Raw genomic sequence first — 8,811 nt, forward strand, 5'->3', positions numbered from 1 at the left:
GGGAAAAAAATTGGTTATTGTCCCTTTTCCTCAATCTCTAGAAACTCTTTAAAAACTAGGAAAATTAGCCCTTTGTGATATGAATTACAAATATTTTCCCCATTTATCCTTTGTCTTTGCTTATGGTGTATGTGTTATTTGCCATGATAAATTATTTATTTTGGTGAAGTGAAATTTGTCAATCAGTTTTTAAATGGCCTCTGGATTTGTGTCATAATTAGAAAGGCCTGCTTCACTTCAAGGTTTACCATTAGTACTTTTATGGCTGCATTTTTTAAAATTTAAATCTTTGATCTCTTTAGATTTTATCTTGATATATGGTGTGAAGTATGGATCAAATTTAATCTTTTTCCAAATAGCTACCCAGTTGTCCTGATGTCATTGATTAGAAAGTTCATTTTTACCCCCATCGATTTGAGAAGATGCCTTTATCATATATTAAATGGCCATATGCATTTGGGCCTGTTTTTGGATTTTTGTTTCCTTCCATGTACTAGTTTCACATTGTTTTAAGTTTTGAGGCTCTAGAGTGTTTTAATATCCAATAAGGCTCCTCTACTCCACATTGCTCTATATTTATAGAGTTTTCCCTGCTATTCTTGTTTACTTATTTTTCTGTATAAGCTTGTACAGTTTCAGGAAAAGAATCAGGTATATTTATAAAGATGTGTTAAAAATTATAAATTTATTTATGGAAAACATATCTTTCTGATGGTGAGTCTTCTTATTCATGGGGCATGTATGTCAATTTGTTCAGGTCTACTTTTATGTCCTCTTCTACAATGTTGTATTTAATATAAATTTCCAAACATACACAAAACCAAAGAGTTTAGTACAATAAACTCCCATACATTCATAATCCAGATTAAAAACTGTTATGAGATGAACTGTCTTCCTCCCAAATTCATATATTGAAGCCCTAACCCTCAGTACCTCAGAATGTGACTGTATTTGGAGATAGGGCCTTTAAAGAAATAAGTAAGTTCAAATGAGGTCTTTAGGATGGGCCCTAATCCAATCTGACTGGTGTTCTTATAAGAAAAGAAAATTTTTACACATGAGAGAGAGGAGGGATGCACACACACAGAGGAAAGTTCATGAGAGGGCACAGTGAGAGGGCAGGCATCTGCAAGCCTAGGAGAGAGGCCTCAGAAGAAACCAAACCTGCCAACACCTCAATCCTGGATTTCTAGCCTCCAGAATGGTGAGAAATAAATTTCTGTTGTTTATGCCATTTAGTCTGTGGTAATTTTTTTTAATTTATTAATTTATTTATTTATTTTTGGCTGCGTTGGGTCTTCGTTGCTGCACGTGGGCTTTCTCTAGCTGCAGTGAGCAGGCACTACTCTTCGTTGCAGTGCGTGGGTTTCTCATTATGGTGGCTTCTCTTGTTGCAGAACATGGGCTTTAGGCGTGCAGGCTTCAGTAGTTGTGGCATGTGGGCTCAGTAGTTGTGGCTCGCGGGCTCTAGAGCGCAGGCTCAGTAGTTGTGGCGCACGGGCTTAGTTGTTCTGCAGCATGCGGGATCTTCCCGGACCAGGGTGCAAACCCACGTCCCCTGCATTGGCAGGTGGATTCTTAACCCCTGCGCCACCAGGGAAGTCCCATACTATTTTTGAACTTTCTTTCTTCACTGATCTGTACAACATGGATATTTTTCCATATTAGTACATTAGATCTATCTAGTTTTTTTTAATGCACTATTATATATTTTCTCAGTTCCTTTATTAATAGACATTTGGGTTGTTTTCCCTTATGAACAATACTGCAATAAACACCCTTGTACATAAATCTTTGCACATTTGTGGCGACGTCTCTATAGGATAAATTTCTAGCACTTGAAATGGTGGATCACTGGGTCTGAAAATTTATCTTTTTTTTTTTTTTTTTTTTTGCAGTATGCGGGCCTCTCACTGCTGTGGCCTCTCCCGTTGCAGAGCACAGGCTCTGGACGCGCAGGCTCAGCGGCCACGGCTCGTGGGCCCAGCCACTCCACGGCATGTGGGATCCTCCCAGACCGGGGTACGAACCCGTGTCCCCTGCATCGGCAGGCGGACTCTCAACCACTGCGCCACCAGGGAAGCCCTGAAAATTTATCTTTTAATAGATACTATCAAGTTGCCCTTTGAAAATGTTATACCAATTTTCACTTTCAGCAAGGGTGTGCTAGCTAATACATCCAATGAAACATTAAATAATAGTGCCAATAGTGGGCATCATTTCCTTTCTCCTGACATTAACAGGAATGCTTCCAGGGTTTCCCCATTAAGTAAAACTCTGGCTTTTGAAGGAGACATTTTCAAAAGTACATTTAAACCTGATTGGGTAAGAATGCCCAAACAACACTCTTTATCTATATTGAACCAACTTATCCTATGTCACTAAATAAATAGGCTGGTAAAATTAGACCAATGAAATGCTGTTATCTGATGGACAAGAGAGCATACCTTTGCTAATATTTTGACAGCTCACAGCACAGTCTCCACAACAACTCCAAGTGGAGAGTCAGCTGCAAGGCTGGTGGAAAAAGCTGTAGCTCTGGTGACCAACGAATCTATTTAAAATCTTACCAGCAATGTTACCTGAGACATGTCACTTCAGCTCCCTGTGCCTCAGTTTCCTAACTTATAAAATAAGGTGACAATTCTAATTCATAGAGTTGTTGTGAGAAAGAAAAGATCTAGATATATGAAATCATAAAATTCAGTGCCTGGCACACAGTAGGCACAAAATAAACATTTGCTGAATGGGTGAGTATCAAGGAAATAAATATAAATAATTCACTGTTTGCTGAAGTTTAAAATGGTAAACGAAGAATGAGTTCTCTCTTTTCCTCTCTCTTTTTCCACCTAGACTTCAGTCCTTCAGTTATTACTGGCAAAATGTTACTAATTGACTGTGATCCAAAACAGGAAACTGTCTTAAAGGAAATTTTCATATTCTACTTTAAAGTAAAAATCCAAAGTTGGGCTCACCCCTGGAAAAATTAGCCTGGCCAGTCTGTCTTCACTTTAGTCCCTCCACACATAAGGAGGTGGAGAGGGAACGCTGAGCAGGAGGCCAGAATAGGAGCAAAAGGAGATTGGGCGATGGATCCCAGGGTTGGTGAGCTAGGATGTAAATGGAAGAGTATACTAGATTGCTTTTACCCTTACCATTTAAAAATAAACCTAAATCAAAAATCAAAATGAAAAGCACCACATCACTGTTTTTTCCTAAGATCCAAAGGGTGAACTGTGATATGACTTTAAGGGTAAGAGTTAAGAATTCTGACCAAAATTAGGGCATTTCCTGGCATTTCATCATTAGTATCTTATTTCTTTGGGGTTAAAGACTGTTCCTTTTCAAAAGTTCCTTATTTTTTCCAGCTTTATTGAGATATAATTGACATAAAACTTTGTGTAAGTTTAACGTGTGCATGTGATGATTTGATACACTTATACATTGTAAAATGTTTACCTCAGTAGGGTTAGTTATCACCTCCATTACCTCATGTAATTACCATTTCTTTTTTGTGTTGAGAACATTTAAGATCTACTCTCTTAGCAACTTTCAATCATATAATACAGTATTGTTAACTATAGTCACCATGCTATACTTTAGATCCCCAGGACTTATTCATGTTATAAGTGGAAGTTTGTACACTTTGGCCGGCATCTCCCCATTCCCACCACCCCAGCCAGTTACAACCACCATTCTACTTTGTTTCTGTGAGTTCGGGTTTTATAGATGCTACATATAAATGATATCATACAGTATTTGTCTTTCTCTGTCTGACTTATTTCACTTAACTTAATGCCCTCAAGGTCCATCCATATTGTTGCAAATGGCAGGATTTCCTTCTTTCTCGTGGCTCAGTAATATTCCCTTGTGTATATATGCTTGATTTTCTTTATCCATTTATCTGTAGACTGACACTAAGGTGGTTTCTATATCTTGGTTATTATGAATAACATGGCAACGAACATGAGAGTGCAATATCTCTTTGAAGACTTGATTTCATTTCTTTTGGATATGTACCCAGGAGTGAGATTACTGGATCATATGGTAGTTCTATTTTTAATATTTTGAGGAATCTTCACACTGTTCTTCATAGTGGCTGCACCAGTTTACATTTCCACCAATAGTACACCAGGGTTCCCCTTTCTCCACATCCTTGCCAAAATTTATCTGTCTTTTTATAATAGCCATTCTAACAGGTGTGAGGTAACATCTCATTGTGGTTTTGATATGCATTTCCCTGATGACTAGTGATATTGAACATCTTTTCATGTACCTGTTGGCCATTTGTGTATCTTCTTTGGAAATGTGTCTACTCAGTTCCTCTGCTCATTTTTTTTTTAAGAAGATGTTGGGGGTAGGAGTTTATTTATTTATTTATTTATTTATTTATTTTTGCTGTGTTGGGTCTTCGTTTCTGTGTGAGGGCTTTCTCTAGTTGTGGCAAGCAGGGGCCGCTCTTCATCGCAGTGTGCGGGCCTCTCACTATCGTGGCCTCTCTTGTTGCAGAGCACAGGCTCCAGACGCACAGGCTCAGTAGTTGTGGCTCATGGGCCTAGTTGCTCCGTAGCATGTGGGATCTTCCCAGACCAGGGCTCGAACCCGTGTCCCCTGCATTAGCAGGCAGATTCTCAACCACTGTGCCACCAGGGAAGCCCCCCTCTGTTCATTTTTTAATCAGATTTTTTGTGTGTTTGTTTTTGCTATTGAGTTTTATGAGTTTCTTCTGTTTTGGATATTAACTCCTTATCAGATATATGATTTGCAAATATTTTCTTACATTCCATAGGCTGCCTTTTCATTTTTTAAATTATTTCTTTTGCTGTGCAGAAGATTTTTAGTTTGATTTAGTCCCACTTATTTACTTTGGCTTTTGTTGCTTGTGCTTTCAGTGTCATAGCCCCCAGAATCATTGCCAAGACCACTGTCAAGGGGCTTTTCCTCTATGTTTTCTTCTAGAAGTTTTATAGCTTTAGATCTTATGTTTAATTCTTTAAGTCCATTTCAAGTTAACGTTTTGTGAGTGGTGTGAAATAGGGTCCATTTTATTCTTCTGCATGTGATTATCCAGTTTTCCCTATACCAATTATTGAAGAGATTATCCTTTCACCATTGAGTATTATTGACTCCCTTGTCAATATTAGTTCACTGTATAAGCAAGGGGTTATTTCTGGGATCTTGATTCTGTTCCATTGGTCTTTGTGTCTATTTTTATGCCAGTACCACACTGTTTTGATTACTATACGTTTGTAATAACATAGTTTGAAATCAAGAAGCGTGATGCCTCTCGCTTTGTCCTTTTCCGGATTACTTTGGTTCTTCAGGGTCTTTTGTAGTTCCATAAAAATTTTAGTATTTTTTCTCGATTTCAGTGGAAAATGCCATTGGAATTTTGATAGGCATTGCATTGAATCTATAGATAGCTTTCAGTAGTATGGACATTTTAACAATATTAATTCTTCTAATACATGAACATTAGATATATTTCCTTTTATTTGTGTCCTCTTCAATTTCTTGAAATTGAACAATCTCATGCAAAATGATTCAGTATTTTTGCAGATTATATTATATTATAAATTGTTACAAGGTAATAGCTAAAAATTCCCTGTTTTCTACAATGTACCCTTGTTGTTTATCTATTTTATTCATAGTAGTTTGTATCTGTTAATCCCTTACCCCTAGTTTGTTCCTCTCCCCTTTGGTAACCACTAGTTTGTTCTCTATATCTGTGATTCTGTTTATGTTTTGCATATACATTATTTTTTAGGTTCCACATATAAGTGTTATTATACAGTATTTGTCTGACTTATTTCACTAAGCATGATATTCTCTAGGTTCATCCGCATTGCTGCAAATGGCAGAATTTCATTCTTTTTATGGCTGAGTAATATTCCATTGTATATATATACTGCATCTTCTTTATATATTCATCTGTTGATGGGCACATAGTAATCTCTAATGGTTTTTCTAATTTCTGTGGTATCAGCTGTAATATTTCCTTTTCATTTCTGATTTTATTTGTTTGAGTCTTCTCTCTTTAAATTTAGTCAGTTTTTGTTGTCTTCAAATTTAAAAACAGCTCTTAGTTTCAGTGATCTTTTCTATATTTTTTTTTGGTCTCTATTTCATTTATTTCTGCTCTGATCTTTATTTCCTTTCTTCTACTAAATTTGGGCTTAGTTAACTCTTCTTTTTCTAGTTCTTTGAGGTGTAAAGTTAGGTTATTTATTTGAGATCTTTCTTTTTTCTTAATGTAAGTACCTATTGCTAAAGATTCCCTCTTATAAGTGCTTTTGCAGCATCCTATAAGTTTTGGTATGTAATGTTTCCATTTTTGTTTCTTTTCAAGATATTTTTAAATGTTCCTTTTGATTTCCTCCTTGACCCATTGGTTGCTCAGGAGTGTGTTGTTTAATTTCCACATGTTTGTGTGAATTTTCCAGTTTTCCTTCTGTTATTGATTCCTAGTTTCATACCTTTGTGGTCAGAAAAGTTACTTGGTATGACTTCAGTCTTCTTAAATTGGCTAAGAATTATTTTGTGATGTGATCTTTCCTAGAGAATATTCCATGTGGAACTTGAGAAGAATATATATCCTGCTGCTGTTGAATGGAATGTTCTATATACGTCTGTTAGGCCCATTTGCTCTAAAGTATAATTCAAGTCCAGCATTTCCTTCTTTTATGTCTGGGTGATCTATGTATTATTGAAAGTGGGATTATTGAAGTCCCCTACTATTATTGTACTGTTGTCTATTTCTCCATTCAGATCAGTTAGTGTTTGCTTAATATATTGGATTAGCCAAAAATTTCGTTTGGGTTTTTCCATAAGATGTTACAGAAAAAGCTCATCCCAGACTGCCCTCAGCCCACATGCCAGCCAGCTCCGTTATGGTGACCCACAGCCCCAGCATTGTGGACTGAATGGCTGGCTCGAGATGTGATGAAGGAGATGGGAGGCCATCACATCATGGGCATCTCTGTGCTCAAGTGGGGCTATAAATTCTTTGCTGACCTGCTGGATTACATCAAAGCACCGAACAGAAATAGTGATAGATCTATTCCTATGACTATAGATTTTATCAGACTGAAAATCTACTGTAATGACCAGTCAACAGGTGACATAAAAGTAATTGGTGGAGATAATCTCTCAACTTTAACTGGAAAGAATTTCTTGATTGTTGAAGATACAATTGACACTGACAAAACAATGCAAACCTTGCTTTCCTTGGTCAAGTAGCATAATCCAAAGATGGTCAAGGTTGCAAGCTTGCTGGTGAAAAGGACCCCTCGAAGTGTTGGTTATAGACCAGACTTTGTTGGATTTGAAATTCCAGACAAGTTTGTTATAGGATATGCCCTTGACTATAATGAATACTTCAGGGATTTGAATCATGTTTGTGTCATTAGTGAAACTAGAAAGGCAAAATACAAAGGCTAAGATGAGAGTTCAAGCTGAGTTTGGAAACATCTGGAGTCCCATTGAAGTCACCAGTAAAATTATCAAATGTTCTAGTTCTCTGGCCAGCTGTTTAGTAGAGCTTATTGCATGTATCTTCGAAGAATTGTATCTGTTTTGTATTTTAGAAAGGTTAGGTGCTGCATTCCTGAACTCTTTATTTGCACTGTGAGTCTATAGACTATCAGTTCCCTTTGGGTGGATTGTTGTTTCACTTGTGAATGAAAAATCTCTTAAACCACACCACTATTGAATGAAAATATTGAAATTGTATCTGTAAGAAACATTTAAAGAGATAAATATATTAGTTTTTTAACTGAGATTTTAATATAGTCAGGAAAGAACAGAAGTGATTGAATACTGTTAATTATACCAGTGTGTGTTTAGAAAAGAAGCAGTTTCATATCAGTGACAGCATTTAGAGGTCATTATGTTGTATAAACCTTATGTCCTGCAATTATTTTAGTAGGCTTCAGTAGTATTAACTGTATTTTCCCGCTTGTTCAGATTATTTCCGGTGAATCTTTGTCAGCAGTTCCTTTTAAATACAGGTCAGTAAGTTCCAAAAACCTACCACTTTTTGAATTCTTCAATGTAAAAAACCCTTAAAAATAAAGGCTGTCTCAGGCTTCCCTGGTGGCGCAGTGGTTGAGAGTCCGCCTGCCGATGCAGGGGACGCGGGTTCGTGCCCCGGTCCGGGAAGATCCCACATGCCGCAGAGCGGCTGGGCCCGTGAGCCATGGCCGCTGAGCCTGTGCGTCCGGAGCCTGTGCTCCGCAACGGGAGAGGCCACAACAGTGAGAGGCCCGCGTACCGCAAAAAAAAAAAAAAAAAAAAAAAAAAAAAAACCCAAAAATAAAGGCTGTCTCTTTAAAAGAAAAAAAAAAGGTTACAGAAAAACCGGAAAGAACTTTTTGGCCAACGAAATATTTAGGTGCTCTGAGGTTGAGTGCATATCTTTTTTTTTTTTTTTTTTTTTTTTTTTTTGCGGTACGCGGGCCTCTCACTGTTGTGGCCTCTCCCGTTGCAGAGCGCAGGCTCAGCGGCCATGGCTCACGGGCCTAGCCACTCTGCGGCATGTGGGATCTTCCTGGACCGGGGCACAAACCCGTGTCCCCCGCATCAGAAGGCGGACTCTCAACCACTGCACCACCAGGGAAGCCTGAGTGCATGTCTATTTATGACTGTTAGGTCCTCTTGATGAATTGACCCCTTTGTAATTATAGAGTGAACTTCTTTGTCTCTTGTTATAAATTTTTTCTTAAAGCCTATTTTGTCTGATATAAATATAGCTATCCCTGTTCTCCTTTCGTTTCCATTTGCATGGAATATCTTTCTCCAATCCCTTTGCTT

At 37.7% G+C, this 8,811-nt stretch overlaps 1 pseudogene across 1 annotated transcript; it reads left to right on the top strand.

Moving 5' to 3' along the window:
- The first annotated feature begins 3,089 nt into the window (after nt 1-3,089).
- Nucleotides 3,090-7,440, top strand: LOC307069804 (hypoxanthine-guanine phosphoribosyltransferase-like; annotated as a pseudogene). Its single transcript has 2 exons — nt 3,090-3,105; nt 6,905-7,440. The product of its transcript is annotated as a hypoxanthine-guanine phosphoribosyltransferase-like (transcript).
- Nucleotides 7,441-8,811: the final 1,371 nt, after the last annotated feature.

The sequence above is a fragment of the Hyperoodon ampullatus genome, assembly GCF_949752795.1.
Source record: "Hyperoodon ampullatus genome assembly, chromosome: X".
Lineage (NCBI taxonomy): Eukaryota > Metazoa > Chordata > Mammalia > Artiodactyla > Ziphiidae > Hyperoodon > Hyperoodon ampullatus.